Below are 20,271 nucleotides of genomic sequence, written 5' to 3'. Positions count from 1 at the left end.
GAGTCTGAGCAAACTCTGGGAGATAGTGCAGGACAGAGGAGTATGGTGTGCTTCTGTCCATGGGGTCAGAGTCAAACATGACTCAGCAACTGAACAACAAATTTCAGAGAGCAGGGGAAACATATATTGAGGTTTATATCTGGGTTAAGATCATGAGCATGCACTTTGAGTCACATAAATGAAGTCTGAATTCTAGGTCTAGCTGTGGACTCTTATGCCCATATCTAAATTCTCCTAACCCTGCAGTTTCTTATCTAAAGTATTGCTGATTAAAAGAAAAAAAAATGAGTAGAGTCAATGTCATTTCATAAAGTTTTGTGAGAATTCAAGGCAATAATGCATATGGTGTGCCTGGTATGTTGTAGTATTATTTTTGGTTAATATTATGACCTCATTTATTTGGAGTACCTTCACTAGTTGCTAATGAAGTTAACCTCATGCTAATGAAGCACTTGATCAACTCAGAGTGGTGAGCCAGGATTTATCCTCCAAAGAACTGAATTAATGATGTTTTATTTAAACTAATTAAATTACTACAGAGAAGTTCAACAATACACATTGGAAGTTAGTTTGACATTTTAAGATGTTGACATCATTGCCTTCATCCTGTGTTCAGTTACATGGAGAAATATACCATCTCTAGCTCCAAGGTAATTTAGAGTAATACGGTTGAATCGCTTGTTCCCATGTGAACACCTTCAGTGAAATAGGCATTAGAAATTATTCTGTATTCCCTAAAAGATTCTGTTTAAAGAAATGTGCCTGTTTGGCCGAAGAGGGAGCGTTCTTTGGGAATTAAAATGTGTGTCTGTTGATGTTCAAAACAGAAAAGATATAAACTTGATAAATTTTAGTAAAAATGTAATTCCACACTAGCTAATTTGCTAGTGCTATATTAACATTCTCAACTAGCCCAGAAATTAAATTTGTATTGATTAGCCTTTCAGAACTGTCAAAGGAAGTAGCTTTCCAGGGATTTTTCAAGATGACAAAGTAGACCTGGAAAAACTCAGATTTGGAATCAGATTAATAGTTGAATCTCAACTCACTTATTTACTAGCTGTGTTATTTAGAGAAATGTATTTAACTACTGAGTCTCGGGTAAAAAGTTCAGATATTTACCCATAGTTCTCTGTGTATACATGTGAGTGTAGGGGAGGGCAAATGAAAAAAATAAATATGAAGATGCCTTATAGGTGATCACCTTGTATTTTAAATCCCAGGAGATGAAATCATAGGAAATGAGACTGTCAGGTTCAGCTATACTATGAGAAAAAACCGGGGATGTTTAGAGGCTTTCTTTGTTCCATTTCTCTCCTTAGACAGAAATCAGAAATCAGATTTCAAAAACCTACCACTCACCTCATCTTTCCTTTTATATTTTATTTCTGTTCAGTATCTACTTGACTATACAAAAAAGTCTAAAGACAATGCCATGGTTGCAAATGACGCAACCCCTGGACTTTTCACACTTTTTTCCAAATACCAACCCCAAAACTCTGTTGCTGCATTCTTCCTGCATATCAATTTCCTAACAGACTATGCCTTATAGTACTCTAAAGTTGCACACATGTTCTATGTGTCCTCAGGATTGAGTTTGAAATGACCTAGTTTTCTTTTGTGCCTGCTATAGAGTCAAAAAGAACAAAGATTTGAAGTCCAGTACTAGGATGGTGGTTCTGATAAGAAGTGACTTGTGTTGCTTATTTTCTTGGTTGTTTTGAGGCTGGATAGAATTTAAACCATAAGCTTCTCCTTTAAAACATCTCTTCTCCGTTAACACATTAATCATATATTGGGATGCACTCAGCAAGACCCACAGGCACTCTTCACACCAGAAATTGAATTCTCTTGGTAATAGAAAACTGAACCGATATCTTATTGTCATATCAAATACCATTATTTTTGCTCAAGTTCAATTTAGAACAAAGGTCAATTGAAAAACAAAACAGCAGTCCAATGAAGACCCAAGGAGAATTTTTAACTAGGAAGGCATGTTGTGATAACTTTCTAGTAACTGGAAAATTCCATCCAGGAAATTATCTCTATTCAAAAGTTTCTGTGTCACTGTTGTGTATGGCTGGTATCCTGGCAGATTAAAGAAAAGTGGTATTTATTAGATGATGATGATGGTGAATTTTGATTGTTCCCTGGGTCCATCGGAGTTCAAATATTTCTTGTTCCAAAGAATCGCAATGAGGTTCCTTTTTTTAGTTGAGTTCAGTTCAGTCACTCAGTCGTGTTCGACTCTTTGCGACCCCATGAATCACAGCACACCAGGACTCCCTGTCCATCACCAACTCCTGGAGTTCACCCAAACTCATGTGCATTGAGTAGGTGATGCCATCCAGCCATCTCATCCTCTGTCGTCCCCTTCTCCTCCTGCCCCTAATCCCTCCCAGCATCAGGGTCTTTTCCAATGAGTCAACTCTTCCCGTGAGGCAGCCAAAGTATTGGAGTTTCAGCCTCAGGATCAGTCCTTCCAATGAACACCCAGGACTGATCTCCTTTAGAATGGACTGGTTGGATCTCCTTGCAATCCAAGGGACTCTCAAGAGTCTTCTCCAACACCACGGTTCAAAAGCATCAACTCTTCGGCGCTCAGCTTTCTTCACAGTCCAACTCTCACATCCATACATGACTACTGGAAAAACCATAGCCTTGACTAGACGGACCTTTGTTAGCAAAGTAATGTCTCTGCTTTTGAATATGGTATCTAGGTTGGTCAAAACTTTTCTTCCAAGGAGTAAGCATCTTTTAATTTCATGGCTGCAATCACCATCTGCAGTGATTTTGGAGCCCAATAAAAATAAAGTCTGACACTGTTCCTACTGTTTCCCCATCTATTTCCCATGAAGTGATCAGACCAGATGCCATGATCTTAGTTTTCTGAATGCTGAGCTTTAAGCCAACTTTTTCACTCTCCTCTTTCATTTTCATCAAGAGGCTTTTTAGTTCCTCTTCACTTTCTGCCATAAGGGTGGTGTCATATGCATATCTGAGGTTATTTAGAGACCACATTTTACTTAGACCTACTAATCAGTCTTCCTGGTCAACCATTTTTACCTGAGACTTTTTTTAAAAAAGCAACAATACAGGAGAGTAAATCATAATTACAGAAACATCAGCAGCATAGGCTTAAAATACTTTGCTCTTCTTAATTATATGTTCCCTCTTCCCCTTAAATACATCATCAGGGAGCATCATGAATGATTATGTAAAAAACTTATTTTGAGTTCAGGAGTTAGGAAGTAAGATGTTTGTACTTGTTTACTTCAGTAAACAAATTTGAGACTAACATGTCAAAAGAGAAATGATGAGGGAAATTTTTCATTTTTGATTAAGGTCAATGCGGTTCTTTACTGAGATTTTATAAACAAGGCATCTGTATTAGTTCCCCATGGCTGCTCTAACAAATTATCACAAACTGGATGGCGGGTTCAACAGAAATGTATCATTCCATAGTTCTGGAGGCTAGAAGTACAAAATCAAGATCTAAGCAGGGTTGGTGTCTTGTGAGCACTCTGAAGAAGAATCTCTACCCTGGTTTTCTCCTAGCTTCTAGGGGTTTCCAGAAATCCTTAGCATTTCTTGGCTTTGAGATTCATCACTCCAATCTGTGTCTGCCATCATACAGGGATCTTCCTTGTGTGCTGTATCTTTAATCTTATAAACACACCAGTCACATTGGATTTGGTGTCCATCCTACTCTAATATGACCTCACCTTAAATTATACCTTCAAAATAAGATTACATTCTGAGGTTCTGGGTAAACAGGGATTTGAGGGTAGGGGCACGATTTCATCCTGTATCACTTTTATTGAGAAAACTGAAAACGGCACCTAAACAGAATATATGTAAAGAGGTGCAAAGCAATTCTATTCATTTTGAATCATTAAGCATCTATTAGCTAGTAAAAAACAAGGCCTTGCCTTTGTAACTGGAAAGCACTCATGCAGTGGTTGTAACTTTCTCTAACTCTGTTGAACAGAGGGCAATGATTTTTTAGCAGACTGGGGAAGGTTTCCACCTTACACCTGTCTTCTCCACTGGCTCTTGCTTTTCCCATGGCAGCAACAGGAGAGAGAGAGAGGCTGATATCAGATTCTTTTTCTACTGGGGCATTAAATTGTCGAGGATCAATAAGAATCCTCAACTTTGTAGTCCCACTGGGAAGGATCTCCATGGGAACCCACATAATGAATGACAGTACCTAGCTGGGTACCTAATGCAGAGAAAGAACTAGATTTATTTTTATCAAATCTGAATATGAAACATTTCCTTCAAGAATGAATTTAGAATGGGAACAAAGGGAGTTGAATAAACTGGCAGATAATATGGTCAAAAAATGACTCAATTTATAAATCCAACAAAATAACAATTTGCCACATAATTTTCATAGGCCAACCCCAGTGAATTTGCAGGACTGAGAATACATGTGGGGAGTATTTAGTTAAATTAGTCTGGCTTATGTATAAAAACTGCTGATGCTAAGCAACCTATGTGTCGTAATTCAGCATTCTTCCAGTTATCTGCCTCTTTCCAGCTTTGAAGGTATTAGAAATCACACCTGCACTGAGGAACAGATAGCAGTAATGACAGCTACCATTATTTATTGAGCACCTACTATAGTCTAGGCTTCGTAATTTACATTTAACATATAACATTCAGTGTCTAAGACAAGAATTATTACCTCTATTTTGTAAGTGTGAATAGTTAGGCTTAAAAGACGATGTTTTTCTGTCATCAGTCCTGGTACACATATGGATCAAATGTTGTAAAGACGACTCAACAGACACAGACATAGAGAATAGACTTATGGGCACCGTGGGGGAAGGGGAGGGCAAGATGAATAGACATAGTAGCATTGAAACATGTGTATTACCATATGCAAAATAGATAACGAGTAGAAATTTGTTATATGATTCAGGGAGCTCAAATCCGGTGCTCTGTGAGAACCCAGTAGGGTGGGATGGGGTGGGAGGTGTGAGGGAGGTTCAAGAGGGAGGGGACATATGTATACCTATGGCTGATTCATGTTGACATATGGCAGAAGCCAACACAATGTTGAAAAGCATTTATCCCCCAATTAAACATAAATTTTTTTAAAGAAAAACTACTCAACAGGCACTCTCTCCTCCATCTCATCTGGACCATAAATTTAATAGTTTCAAATTTCACACTCACAATGTGTCATTTTCATCATTCCTTTCAAAATAAAGCAAAAAAAAAAAAATAATCAAAGCAAGTTACTTAATCTCTCCAAGCCTCAGGTTCCCTATCTGAAAAGTATGAAGAATACTACTCATCATTCAGAATGTCATATAGAAAGTACATAATAAGAGTTCAGCGAGTTATTATTTCCACTGTATTTTAGCAACAGTCTTAGCCTTCAAAGAGGCTACTCTCCACACCCTTTTCCCAGAACACCATGGCATAGTCACCTGCATCTGAGGGCAGGATGTGTGGGTGGTCAGGTGATGGAGTGTTTGGAAAATCTATGTGGGAAGAGGCGGGGGTGGTTCTGACAGACACAGATAAACTTTAATCTCAACACTATCACCCTAGGAGTTGTTCTGTCCTGGTTAAATTGCTAGATGGTCCTGAGGATAACTTGAACTCACAGCTTCTGCTGTGGAGGAGGACAAAGCTGGAGGGAGAGAACAGTGCCTTCTTGAAAGCCAGCCTTCTGTTGTTATCAGTTGCTAAGTCATGTCTGATTATTTGCGACCCCAGGAACTGCAGCACTCCAGACTCCTCTGTCCTCCACTATCTCCCAGAGTTTGCTCAAACTCATGTCCATTGGGTTGGTGATCCTATCCAACTATCTCATCCTCTGTCACCTCCTTCTCCTCCTGCCTTAGCCACATACATTGAAGATACCCTCAAGTGCCAGCTGAGTGAAGCTTTTATTGATTGTACAAATAAAACAGTACTGAGAACCAGTCAATTACAACAGTAACTTCTGCAGCAGGAAAATTCTGTTTGCTGATTTGTCAATTGAAATCTACATTTGAATCCATGGTCTCACAGATCTTAAATCTGGAAATGATTTTATAAATCATTTAATCTTAAAAATGGGCTTCCCTGGTGGCTCAGACAGTAAAAAAAAAAAAAAAAAAAAATCTTATTGCAATGCAGAAAACCTGGGTTCAGTCCCTGGCTTGGGAAGATCCCCTGTAGAAGGGAATGGCTACCCACTCCTTCTTGCCTGGAAATTTCATGGACAGAGGAGCCGACGTGCTATAGTCCATGGGGTCACAAAGAGTCAGACACGACTGAGTGACTAACACTTTCACTTTTTTCAATCTAAAAATTGATATTCATTTTAAGAGTAGGAGAATTAGAGCTCAAGATTTAATGATTTGCCAAAGATCACACAGCTAATTTAAATAGAGTTAGACCTTGGAACCCATTCTCTCTTTTTAAACATGGAGGTAATCTCAAGACACGTTTTCTCAACCTTGACACTACTGATGTTTTGCATTAGATAAATGTTTGCTGTGGGGCACAGGGTCTGTGATTTGTAGGATGTTTCACACCATCTTTGTACCAAATCAAACCCAGTATGACAATACAAAATGCCTCTGGACAATACCAAAGGTCACCTGGGAGTAGAGTCAGTCCTGCTGAAAATCACTGCCATAATTTGCTTAATAAATAATAAAGTACTGGACATCTTCTAATGGTTCTTATTAGATCCAGGAGTTTTATCACTCAGTGTGGTTCTCACACTTGTGTAGGAAGAGCTTGGGCAAGAGAGAGATCACTACCACCATCACCCCCCTCAGGGTGAAAACTGGAAAACCAGGGCTCATGCTGCCTTGGGAATTAAACCATGGAGCCAGCTTATAATGGGTAAGATCAGGTTCCTACTCTAAGATGCCCTCCCCTGACCTGAGACTGGCTGCTTGTTCTCCAGCAGCCCCTCCAAGGAAGCTTCTCCAAATCTAGCCCACCCACGATTCCCAGGTGAGTTCCCTTCTTTCTCTGTTTTCCCAAGTTCCCTGGCATTTCTCTACTGCTGTCCTCACCATGCTGAGTTACAAGGACCTGTTTACCCACCTGTCTCCCTCGGTCAACATGGCTCTTGGGGGAACTGACTGTGTGTTATCCTTCTTTGTATATTTAACTCATGCTGGGCACATCCTAGAAGCTAGTGTTTGCTGCATGGATGGATGGATGATGATGAAATTGTTTTTTTAATAAAGGTAAAATAAAATAAATCCTCAGGCTTTAGAGATATACAAGTCTATTTAGTCTACATCATAAACAGAGCAAAGGGTTCCTAGGCTAGGCAAAGAATTATCTCTGAATTTAGCTGGAGTCAGGAGCAAGCCAGCAAGTAGCTGCCTATAGCATTGATTCAAAGATGTTCTGAAAGATCCTTGGGTTAAAAAGAAGTGTGTGTGTGGTTGCATGTGTTTTAGAAGAAAGTGAATTTAATCTAGGAGAATCTCTTTCATGGAATAGCTTGTGGTTAGAGAGAATCTTACGTTAAGCCAGACTCAACTAATAACGTATTAGTCATTCAGTTATGCCCAACTCTTTATGACCCCATAACTGTAGCCCACCAGGCTCCTCTGTCCATGGGAATTTCTCAGCAAGAATACTGAAGTGGGTAGCAAGTCCCTTCTCCAGAGAATCTTCCTGACCCAGGGATCAAAATCAGGTCTCCTGCATTGTAGGCAGATTCTTTATTCCATCTGAGCCACCTAGATCAACAAATAATAGATGACCTTTAAGCTGCCTTCTTGGGAAGGTAGATCCAGTTGTCTGCCAAGCACTGTTGGTTGGGAGGGAAAGTCTAGGCTGGTCCAGAGAGGAAGCACCTGAGCCACAGATGCTGAGCCCTGCTTCCCAGCCTCTCCCCTACACACAGCTCAGTTTCTCCTCTAAAGAAGTGCTGAGCAAATATTTGATAAATATCACTCTGAAGAGATGCCAAATGATTGGCCTGGTCCCAATTTTAATGTAATTGGAAGTGTTATCACAATTAAAGAAAGATGGCAGGGTTGGTGGGGGAAGAATGTCAATAATGGAAAGCTGAGGGGGCCACTGGAGGGGCTGTCCATGGTGCCCTAGGGCCAAAGGTGTCCCATTGGAGACTTTAAGAATGATTCCATTATCCCAACACTGAGCATTACGTATTGTGATGGTGGATGCATGAGACCTACCCACAGTTAATGAAACTTGGTCTTTTCCTGATACCAGTCTTGCTGGGAGTTTGGCCTCCCTGTGGAGTTTGCCTATAGGGCATGAACTGATTATGCCAAGAAGAACAGCTGGGGCCTGTCCGTCAGTTCTATTTCCCCTGGTAAATAAACAGTGTTGTTCCCAGAGTCTATACCTGAGTTTATTCAGTATGCTAACTTGCTTCAGTCATATCCAACTCTTTGCGTTATGGACTATAGCCTGCCAGTCTCCTCTGTCCATGGGATTTTCCAGGCCAGAATACTGGAGTGGGTTGCATTGCCTCTTACAGGGGATCTTCTCAATGCAGGGATTGAACTGGTGTCTTCTGTATGTCCTGCATTAAAAGGCAGGTTCTTTACCACTAGCACCGCCTGGGAAACCCTTATTCAGTATTAACTGGCCTTCTCGAATATGGTCAACCCAGGGACATTGGTTGAGTTTCCAGAGCTGTGAGACTGAGGGGGCAGACCTGAACTTCTGTGGTTTTACCAAGGTAAATAACCAAGCAGCTAGACTTCCCACAAGCCCCCCATCCGTCCTTGCCAATGCTTTTCTTTCCATTTTCTCCATGAAGCACTAAAATACCCATCCTTGGGATTCAGTCCAACTGTTTCATAACAAATTGCAATTATAAACTCCTACGTTATGTCACAATAGCATCAGTTCGATCATCATTTTCTTGCCAAGGAAGCTCTCCTGAATAGAACCATGATTGTTTTTCTACAGAAACCACTCCATCTGGGATGCACAGACTCAGAGAGAGAAAGAGAAAGAGAGAGAGAGAGAGAGAGCGAGCCATGAGCCTGCAAATCTGACAGGCATCCGAGACAACTCACTTGAAATTTTCTTGTCGCTGGTTATTTTTTTAAAGTGCCAGCCCTTCCCAGGATTTGGAGAAATGTTCTGGTTTTGTCATTTTAAAGCTGTTCTTTCTCTACAAATAGGATCTATTCATTGGTGATGGACAAGTCTTAGAAAATAACAAAAGAAAAACTGAGACTGACTAATGCGTTTTTAATATTGATGGGGCACAGACCATATGTGTGTGTTGGGTCTACCGCCTGGAGCTTGCTGGAGTTAGAATGGGAAATAAGTCACTTGAAAAACTCTGTCCTTTGCAGGGGGCAGGGTACACACATCTCCTAGAACCCCTTGCAGGTCGTTATTTCCCGGTATCACCCCGTGTGTGGTAGATTCCTAAGTGCTACATACAGCTCAAGGAAAAACACAAGCTATTTATAAACACTGATACGATCAAGGCAAAGGGAGCAAATGCCGAGACCCAGAGACATCTGGTAAATTCTGACTTCCTCACCCACCACTCTCCCTCCTGTTCTCTCCTTCCCAACAGTGCTCAAGCTGGTTTTCTTCCAAAATCGGGGAAAGGAAGGCTGCTGAGCCGTTCCACAAATCTCCCAGCATCGCTGCCAAAACCCTCTGACGAGTTGCACCGTCTTTTCATCCTCAACAGCTGCCGGCATTGTTAGGACCCGTCTGCCGGCTCCATCTGAGGTGTGAACAGACCTCAAAAACCTGCGGCCCCACCCCTCCTATTCACAGAGCATCTCTGATTCTCAGCGGAGAATCTTTGTTCTCGAAGAGAGAATCTTTGTTCTCGCAGATCGGCCTGGAATTGTCGGGGAAAATGGCCGTCCGGAGGAAAAGGAAGGATAATAATAAAGCTTCCGTCGGGAGAATTTCACAAAAGCAGAGTCACATTTCAAAGCAGCTGCCCGTCCCCACTGAGGGGACCCCGGAAGAGACAGCCGCATCTGTGAGCGCCTGTTTAGTTTCTGTCTGAAACCTGCCAGAATCCGCACGCGGCTGTCAGCCACCAGGTAATGAAGGTACCCAGGACGCTCCATGCCATACTTTTTAGGGGAAATATCAGATTGTGCCGGGGAGGGCTGAAAATGTATTTCCCCATGGAGATCACTTTAAATATTCCGCGTTTGAATTCTTAGATTCCCGTATCTGTAATAACTGATGTTTTTACAGCATTTTGCAGTTTATAAATCACTTCCCTTTACATTCTCCCTTAACTTTGGTCACTCATCGGTGAGAGGTAATTATTACGTAAGTGCAGAAATAAAGACTCCTGCCAATGAAGTACCATTTCTCTGTGATTACACAGAAAAGGGAGACTCAGACTGAATTCCTGGACTTGTGATTCCAAATCCTATTCTCTCTAAATCTTGAAATACAGAAAGTTTATATAAGTAGAATGTACAGCTTTTTAATGGGAGTCCCCAGGCTATAACTCCATTAGGCCTTTTAATCTGCTCCAGAGTCACCTTATTGTTCAGTCACTCAGTTGTGTCTGACTCTTTGCAACCCTGTGGACTGCAGCACGCCTGACTTCCCTGTCCTTCAGTATCTCCCAGAGTTTGCTTAAACTCATGTCCATTGAGTCAGTGATGCCATCTAACCATCTAATCCTGTCACTCCCTTCTCTTGCCCTCAATTTCCAGAGTCACCTGGAAATATCCCATTTGGATCTGAGGCATTTCTGAGAATTACTGATATATGTATATTACATCAGGTGTGTACACATATTATATAAATATAATACATGGATATATACCTACTTGTGTGTGTATCACACTATAGGGACTTTTTTCTCAAACAAAACCATAATAGATTATTTTCCCAAAGTGGCAATCTAGATGGGTACTTGGGAATGAAAACAAGGTATGTTTGGCACTAAGAACCAGGAGATGCAGAAAAGACTAGGTCCAGGGTAGCTGGTTCTTGACCAGAACTTATTCACTGAGGTTGGCATAGGAAAGAGAGAAGATGCTATTTTAAATAACTGATGAGCTTAGAATGAGAAGATACCATTTTAAATAAGTGATGAGATAGAGGAATTGAGAAAAGAAAACTGGGGTGTTGTAGGAGGGCATTAATGACTAGAGGACATTTCCTTGGGGGAAGGTTGGGGAGCAGAAGTGCTTCATCCAGAAAACAGTTGTCGCAGCCCTGGTGCCGTATGTGAGCACAAAGGCGCGCGAAGCACCAACTGGAGCTGGCAGCAAATGAAGACAACAACAAACAGAGAACTCTGGAGCAGGGCGATAAGCCCATGACAGCAGGAAGCACAGAGGCTGTGAGAGGCCCGAAGAGGAGCATCCATCCTGCTGGGGCATCCCAAGGATTTAAGAAGGAAGCACGGAGTCAGAAGCTCACTGGATAGATAGAGATGGCAGAATATTCTGGGCACAGAGAGCAGCATGCAATTCACAGACATATGTGCTGCTGCTGCTAAGTCACTTCAGTCGTGTCTGACTCTGCAACCCCATAAACAGCAGCCCACCAGGCTCCTCTGTCCCTGGGATTCTCCAGGCAAGAACACTGGAGTGTGTTGCCATTTCCTTATCCAATGCATGAAAGTGAAAAGTGAAAGTGAAGTCGCTCAGTCGTGTCCAACTCTTCGCAGCCCTATGAACTGCAGCCTACCAGGCTCCTCCATCCATGGGATTTTCCAGGCAAGAGTACTGGAGAGGGTTGCCCTTGCCTTTTCACAGACACATGTGAGGAACTACCTATGGATCTGATTGGAATGAAGGGTACGTGCAGGGAAGTGATAAGAGAAGGACTGAAACTGATAAGCAAGAGTGGATCATGAGTTTTTCCTACTGGTCACTAGGCCATGGGGGAGAAGGTGGGGATGGAAATAATCTCAGCATTTTAAGCTCAAGTGTAGGGACATAATCAGATTGCATTTAGCAATCCTCCTGCAGCAGTGCCCAGAATGACCTGAATGGAGTGAGCTGAGACCAACTGCAGTTGGTCTAAAGAGATTAGCTGGGGGCTTGAAGGAAGCAGGTGGGGCTGGTGCAAATCCAATATGAGTGATAGTTCGATAAAGGGGCCCAGCCCACAGGCCCTGTATCTTCTGGGTTCCTTCTACTATCAGACCACATCCACAGAAGCCAATCTGGACCCAGGATGATAGCTCCTCACTACCTTCCACCACTGGCCACATTGATTGGTCCCAAGCAGTGGGTACATGAATAAAGCTAGGCCGGTCTGGAAGCTCTTCTAAGGCTTTTCAACCTGAGCTAGGGAAGGAAATCCCTTCATATATTAAGACCCAAAGCAGCCAACAGTCACACCCCCCAGTGAGAAGTAGCCTCCTATAGTCGGCGAGAATAGTTCACAGATCAAAAAAAAAAAAAAAGAGGTTCAGAGAATGCAAAATACTTTGTGGTTCCAATGTCTATAATTGCAGATGTTTATAAAGCCATCTCAACCTTGACTATACTGTATGAGCCAATTATGTCCTCTTTTGCCCACATTTCTTTGATTTGGAGGAAGTCATCTGCAATTCTCTAAGATTCCTAAGGGAAAAAACTATGTGAATGAGAAGAAAGACAGATTTAGGAGATCTGGAGAAATAGAATTAATCAGAGTACTTGGAAACAAGAAAACAAGGGGCAGTAAGCATATGAACTAGAATAGGGGTTGACAAACTTTTCCTGTAAAGGACAAAACAGTTATTATTGTAAAATTTGCAGCCCATGTGGTCTCTTGCAACTACTCAACTCTGCTGTTCTAACATGAAAACAGCCAGGGCCACCTATAAATAAATGGGTCTGGCCATGTTCTATAAAACTTTATTTAAAAAACAGGTGGCAGGTCAGAGTTAGCCTGTGAGCCAGAACTTCCCAAGCCCAGGATTGTATATTGGGTTGACCAAAAAGTTTGCTCGTGTTTTTCTATGCATGCTAAGTTTCTTCAGTCATGTCCGACTCTTTGCAACCCGTGGACTGTAGCTTGCCAGGCTCCTCTGTTCATGGGATTTTTCCAGGCAAGAATACTGGAGTGGATTGCCATTTCCTTCTCCAAAGGATCTTCCCCATCAAAACCCAAATGAACTTTTTTGGAAAACTAAACCAATTGCCTTCTTTTGCTTTCATTCCAAGCTCATCAAGCACTCTTGTTGACAATTACAAATTCCCAGGTTACCTTGATATTAGATGAAGAGGTGCCCTGTATGAAGGACACAGCCATCTTACTCAGAAAAGGATACCTTTGATTTTCAGTCTAAATTGGCATCTGTTCATACACTACTCTTTCAGGACATCAGTGAGGGTTTGGCCACCTGTCAGCTGTCCGTGGTGGTACTAAGAAAGTCCAGGATCTGGGCCTAAGAGCCAGATTGTCAAGGCCACTGGGGAGATGTCCCCCACCAGCCCACCTTACCTTCTCTTCCCTATATCTCCTGCTCCACATAGGGGAGCAATTGGAGGAAGGCCACCTGCCCTCTTGAACGTCATCAGCAACGTCAGGCTAAGACAAACTACTTTCTTACTGACTCTGTAGGGAGCAGCTGCATTAAGAAGTAGCCTGATGTCCTATTTCCAACCAAAGTTGAATTTACCCCCTGCCTACTCTTTCTTACACTATCAGTTTCATCTTAATGCTTGTTACCTTCTGTTCACCCTGTTTCAAACTGCTAAAAGGTAACAGATGCTCGATTTTTCACTTTAGGCGCGTCTCTTAGCTGCCTTTAATGACACTGCATTCATCTACAAATAGGGGAACTAATCTTTACCTCCCAGGGTCACTCAGCTAGTTAAGTTAGATAACAAATATAAGCATGCCATAGCAGGATCGGGCCCATGGTAGATGCTCAGAGCATGTGGTGTGGCCCTGGAGAGCAGAGGAAATCCTGGGTGAAGGTTACAACCTCCACAGCTCTGGATCTTATGTTCCCCATAGAAAGGTGCTTGAAAATTACTCATTCAGTAGGTTCTTTATTCTGCATGTGTGGTCTGGGACCTGGTGAGACAGGCCCAGACAGGTCCAGATCTGTGTAAAGGCCCAGATCCTGGACTTTCTTAGTACCACCATGGACAGCTGACATGTGGCCAAACCTTCACTGTTGATCTGATACCCGCATGCCTCTGAAAGACAGAATCTAGGGGAAACCAGGCATGGGTGCTGTGTAAGTAACTGGAGTGACAGATGGGTGGAGTTAGATATTTTGTCAACATAGAAATCACTTTTCCAGAATGAGTTTCCCCATCTAAGGATAGTGTCCTTAATTTCTACAATTAAAACTACCTGCCATATGTTACACTCTCTTCAGTAGCAGCTTTGAAGTGGAACCACACGTTCCCTGGAATCCTTTGTGCATAGAGGCAATTGGAATAAAACAAGTTGGGAAACTTGGATCTGCTCACCCCCACCCTTCCTGCTTTCAGGGGCGCTGGGCCAGGCAGCCCCACATGGGCCTTGTTTCCTTACAAAGATCATAAGTCAGTGATTTCTAATGTCCTCTGTTGAATCAGTCTCAGATTAAAGCACGTTGCCCAAAGATTAGACTGAGGAAGAGAACAACTTCCAGAGAAAGATGCCCTTCGAATAGGTTACTAGGTGTGGGGGCATGTGTGTTCAGGGTGGGCAGGTTCAGAAGGGTATGAAGTTCAGGTTGACAATGGACATCCAATACATATAGTTCAGATGCCTTGTCTGAGATACAATGGCCTTCAGAGCCAGGGAATCCCAAGTTCCAATTTAGTCACTTTGCTTTAAGTAATTTAGCAATTTATTTACTCCGAGTCTCAGGGAACTCATGTTGACAATGGACATCAGACAATACATGTGTTCCAAGATGTTCTGGTTAATCAATAAGTTCTGAATGATGTCCAGCGTCCTGGATGGGCATTCCACAAACAATAATGAACTTGGATACCAGCCTCTAAGCCAAAGAAGGCAGGCTTTCCCACCTCCCAGCCTTGATTCAAAGTGCTCACCATCCCTTTTAGCCCATAGAAGGGATGGTGAGCCTATTGCTTCAAGATACAGCTTCCAGAAGTTTCTTCAAGAAACATTTCCTCAATCTCAATTGCCATTCACTGCACAGTTATTGACTACTGTGTCAGAAACCATGCTTGTTAATAAAAGCCTGATCAGTAGACCCAGCTTTTAAGGGTGCTCAGTCAAATGAGTATCAAGAACATGAAGCCAACTCATAGATACCACAGGGTAAATGCTGCTATAGGAAACAGAGGCATATATAAACATCGAGGTGGGGTCCAGAGAAGAGGAGAAACTTCTGCCCAGACTGAGGGTGGAAGATGTCCCTCCCCTTCCCAAAGCATGTGAAACCTCTCTTCTAGCACTTTCCTGGTTGCTGTGATTGTGGCTCTGTCTACATCTCCCATTGATCTAGAGTTTGTCTCCTGTTCCCTGGCACCCAGCAGAAGACCTGGATGTAAGCAAGAGACGGTGGAGAACATTCCATCCTCTGTAGTCAAGGAGTCCTTGGTGATCAAGCGATAACAGTCTGGTGCTGGGCTGTAGCCAATTTCCAGGTCAACCATCACAGCAGAATTAGCAGCACTATTTAGCAAAGTGAGCCAACACCAATGACAGGGAAAAAACACACCCTCTGTGTTTTCAATGGCAAGTCTCTGGGGACTTTTCATCATTAAGGAAGGAGATTGACCTAAATTCCAGCTAGAATTATTTCATGCCACATTTGGCTTGGGCAATGACAAAGTCATCTATCTATGATCTGTGTGCCCAGTCAAGTACCTGGAATGACCAACTTTTACAAACAAGTCAGAGCAAAAGCACAAGTTTGAGGAAACTCTTGGGGTTAGCAACACTTCTGGGAAATTTCTCTGGGACTAATTTAAAAAAGAGAAATGACCATAGAATGCCTTCAGCCATTGTCATGAGATCTACTATCAATGGGTCAGATGGTTCACAACTCACGCAGTATTTTCACACACATTTTTTCACTTGAGCTTTGCAAATTTAAGAAATACTATTGTCCTCATTTCACAAGAAGTGACACATATACAGCTCAAGTGACCTGCAAGGTCATGCAGGTCCTCCTCTCACGCTGTCTCTGCCAACAAGGACACACCTCTGTGTCCTCGGGTGCATACAGGAAGTACAGAGATTCCCAGCTTCTAGCAAGATCCACTTCCACCCAAGGTTACAGCTTCTCCACGCCTTCACTGGAATTGCAAGTATGCTTCACATTCAGCACAGCCCTGAATAAGCCATCAGAGAACTGGGGATGCTGAGTGAGATGCAGAGGAGATGGCAGGTGCCATGGAGATCCAGAAAGCCCCACCGGAAGGAGAAAACAGACTGACTTTGAGTGACCCCAGAGATTAGAAGGACCTGAGAATGCGCAACAGGCAAACATGGCCAGGTTCCATCTAGAGAAGAAATCTCTTCTCTGATGTTCACAACTGATCACTTTTGGAAGCCGTGAGCTCACCACTGCTGAGGTGCCCAAGTAGAGGCTGGGAGATATCTTGCTGGCAAGATGTAGCAGGAATTCAAACATCTGCTGGGCCTGGACCAAATGATTCCTTTAAATCAGGTCATCTAGTGGACTTCTGCAATCCTTTTGTTAAATCCTCTTGCCTGCTTAGCGCACTTGTCTCTACCTCCCTGGGCCAGTCAGTCAGAGGGAGTGTCATCAAAAAGCTCCCCCCTTATCATGGTGACTCTGGGGGCATACAGACAGCACGCCTGTGCTCCGAGGCCCCTCGACACCCCATCGCAACCCTCCTATCTCTCCCCCTGGTAACTAAGTGTTAGATCATGACTACCAACCAGCCCCATCACCCACATGTCATAATACAGCTCACAAATACGACATGTCATTCCTAAAAGAATGCCAAACTCTGGTCCACATCAAATTCTCTTTTTTAAGTTCATCTGTGTATCTGCCTTTAGTATAACTTCCATTTTACCAGCTCTGTACATTTTATAACTTAAATTGAATAATAACCTATTTATATGTTTATGTCTAATAAGGAAATTGATAACATGAAAAATATCTGTCCCTTTATTAAATGACTGCTCTATAGCAGGAACTATGCTAGAGATTTCATATAAATTATCCTGATTCCCCACCCTGCCAGTCATATGATGACCTACCCATTTTACAGATGCTCACAGAGATTTAAGTTCCCTGACAGGTTGGTCTGATGTCAAATCCCAAGCAATTCAAACTCCATAACTACATTGTCTGTTAACAGCTGGGATTCACCACCAAATTTGACTCCAAAGCTGGTATTATTTCCCATTGCAACATGCTGCTGAAAGCTTTCCTAAATATGCAAGCAAAAGTTTTGATTCTAAATGTTATTTTAAAAGGCAACTTGTATTTCAGAGTTCAATTAGGAAAAAAGTAGTTGGGGTAGGGGAGGAAATATGATCAAGAAACAAGGTTTCAACCCCAGGTTGTATGGTTATTTATTATAAGAGCTGATTTATTTTTTTCTCTCTCTTTCCATTATTTACTTGTTCAGGGAGCTAGAAACAGGAAAGCAGCCCTGGCGATTCAGCAGTTATTTAAATAGAACAGTGCTGGGACTGTGCACTCAGTCTGCTGTAATTGGAAACCATTCCTACCATGCACCAATATTTCAAAGGCAATACAACCCAATTCTCTGACCCATGAATCAGGGTTTCCCCTTTCCCAGTGTGAAAGATTGGGACCAGGGAGAACCAGAAGAAAGATTTCTCTTAGGCACAGCTTTTACAGAAGAAAGCTGACACAGGAGAATCTAGTTAGCTGGATTTTTAATTATATATTAGAATAAATTAATTGTATTAAATGTATGGCATTAGCTTTTCTTGTGCAGTGAATCCATGAGAAAAACAGGCTCTGTCTTCTGCAAACTGAGTCCCATCCTCTCTAAACACTTCTCATAGTCTCTGTAACCTGGTGTCTTGAGACAAACTCACTTAGCTATCATGATTTATGTTCAAGCAAGATTTGTCACTGGCAAAGTCAACCCCTTTCAAATTCATGTTAATTCTCCTCTTATTCAAATATGATGATTTCAAAGCTGTATCCTTGGCCTCCCCTCTCATCTTTGGGGGAAGTGAAGTTAGGGACTCTGAAACTGAACAAACCTGACATTACTGTGTGATTCCAGATGGGATCCTTTATCTCTCAGAGCCTCAGTTATCTAATCTGAAAGCTGGCCTCATAAATGAATATCACATACAGGTAGTGACAGACCAAGGAAGGTGATGAACAGAAAGGAGTTAGCATAATGTTGGATGCCCAGGGGGTTATCCAGTGATACTGGTTGATGATTACTGGTGATGCCCAGTAAACATCACCTCTGCTTTCTTTACTGTGATTTCCTTCTTTTCTTTACTGTGATTAAAGGTGCAGTGAACATTTCAGTTTGTGATGTTGGCTTCTGCAACCATATATAAATGCAAACAACTCTTTGTGATATGTGCTTTTTCCTAACCTAGAGTAGGGCTTCAATCAATTCAGTCACTCAGTCATGTCCAATGCTTTGTGACCCCATGGACTGAAACACACCAGGCTTCCCTGTCCATCACCAGCTCCTGGAGCTTGCTCAAACTCATGTCCATCAAGTCAGTGATGCCATCCAACCATCTCATCCTCTGTTGTCCCCTTCTCCTCCTGCCTTCAATCTTTCCCAGCATCTTATCCTTATCCATCAGAGGACAGACAGAATGAAAATCACAATTACAGAAAACTAGCCAAACTGATCCGGAGAAGGCAATCAGTACTGGAGTGGCACCCCACTCCCGTACTCTTGCCTGGAAAATCCCATGGACAGAGGAGCCTGGTGGTCTGCAGTTCATGGGGTCGCCAAGAGTCAGACACGACTGGGCAACTTCACTTTCACTTTTCACTTTCATGCAATGGAGAAGGAAATGGCAACCCACTCCCATGTTCTTGCCTGGAGAATCCCAGGGACGGGGGAGCCTGGTGGGCTGCCATCTATGGGGTCGCACAGAGTCGGACACGACTGAAGTGACTTAGCAGCAGCAGCCAAACTGATCACTTGGATCACAGCCTTGTCTAACTATGAAACTATGAGCCATGCCGTATAGACTACCCAAGATGGATGGGTCATGGTAGAGAGTTCTGACAAAATGTGGTCCACTGGAGAAGGGAATAGCAAACCACTTCAGTATTCTTGACTTGAGAATCCCATGAATAGTATGAAGAGGCAAAAAGATATGACACTGAAAGATGAACTCTCCAGGTTGGTAGGTGCCCAATCTGTTGCTGGAAAAGAGTGGAGAAATAGCTCCACAAAGCATAGGGCTTGCATTCCCCTTTTTTCCTATTCATTACCAGCATGGCTTTCCCACACCAGGCACCTACATTCTAGACCCTTTACAGTTTTTATCCTAACTTGATCCTTATGATACACTGGGAGATTGGCAATATTATCACCATTTTACAGATGAAGAAACCAAAGTTTAGGAAGGACAGGTAACTCTTCTGAGATTAAACAGCTAGTAAACAGCAGGACCAAGAATCAAATCCAGGTCTGTCTGGCTCTAAATCTTATACTTGTGTGCATGCTCACTCAATTGCGTCTGATTCTGTGATCCTATTAGGGACTGTAGCCTGCCAGGTTCCTCTGTCCCTGGGATTTCCCAGGCAAGGATACTGAAGTGAGTTGCCATTTCCTCCTCCAGGGGATCTTCCCAACCCAGGGATTGGATCCAAGTCTCCTACATTGGCAGTCAGGTTCCTTAACACTGAGCCACCTGAGAAGAAAATATGATGCTTACTTACTCTTTAAAAATCCTGACTCTAGGACAGTGATGCTCAAACGGGAGTAGTTTTGTTCTCCAGGGAATATTCAGTAGTACTTGGAGATATTTTTAATTTCTACAATGTGGGGATGAGGGAAATGATGCTACCTGCATCTAGTTTGTGGCCAGAGATGTTGGTAAACATGCCACAATGCCCAGGACAGTGCCCCCCCCACCGCCCCCACCCAACAATGAAGAATTATTTGGTCCAAAACCTCAATATTTTGTTGTTGAAAAATTTTTCTGTTGAAATATTTTGCTCCAACATTTATCAAACTTTGTCTTATTTTAATATAAGTGAGTTTAATATCATATTTTGGAATTCAGACCTTCATTCCTTATTGATGTGCAGATACCAAAAGACCTTATTTTTTCCAAGTCTTCTGCAAAGCAGAAATGTTCCCAGCATATTACATGTTCATACTGTCAGTTTCATTCATTTCCACAGCACAATATCTATTGTCTCATGGTTTCCATGGTAAAAGGTCTCTCAGT

The sequence above is a fragment of the Bubalus bubalis genome, chromosome 12 (genome assembly GCF_019923935.1).
Source record: "Bubalus bubalis isolate 160015118507 breed Murrah chromosome 12, NDDB_SH_1, whole genome shotgun sequence".
Lineage (NCBI taxonomy): Eukaryota > Metazoa > Chordata > Mammalia > Artiodactyla > Bovidae > Bubalus > Bubalus bubalis.
Note: the sequence above shows the minus strand (reverse complement) of the source record.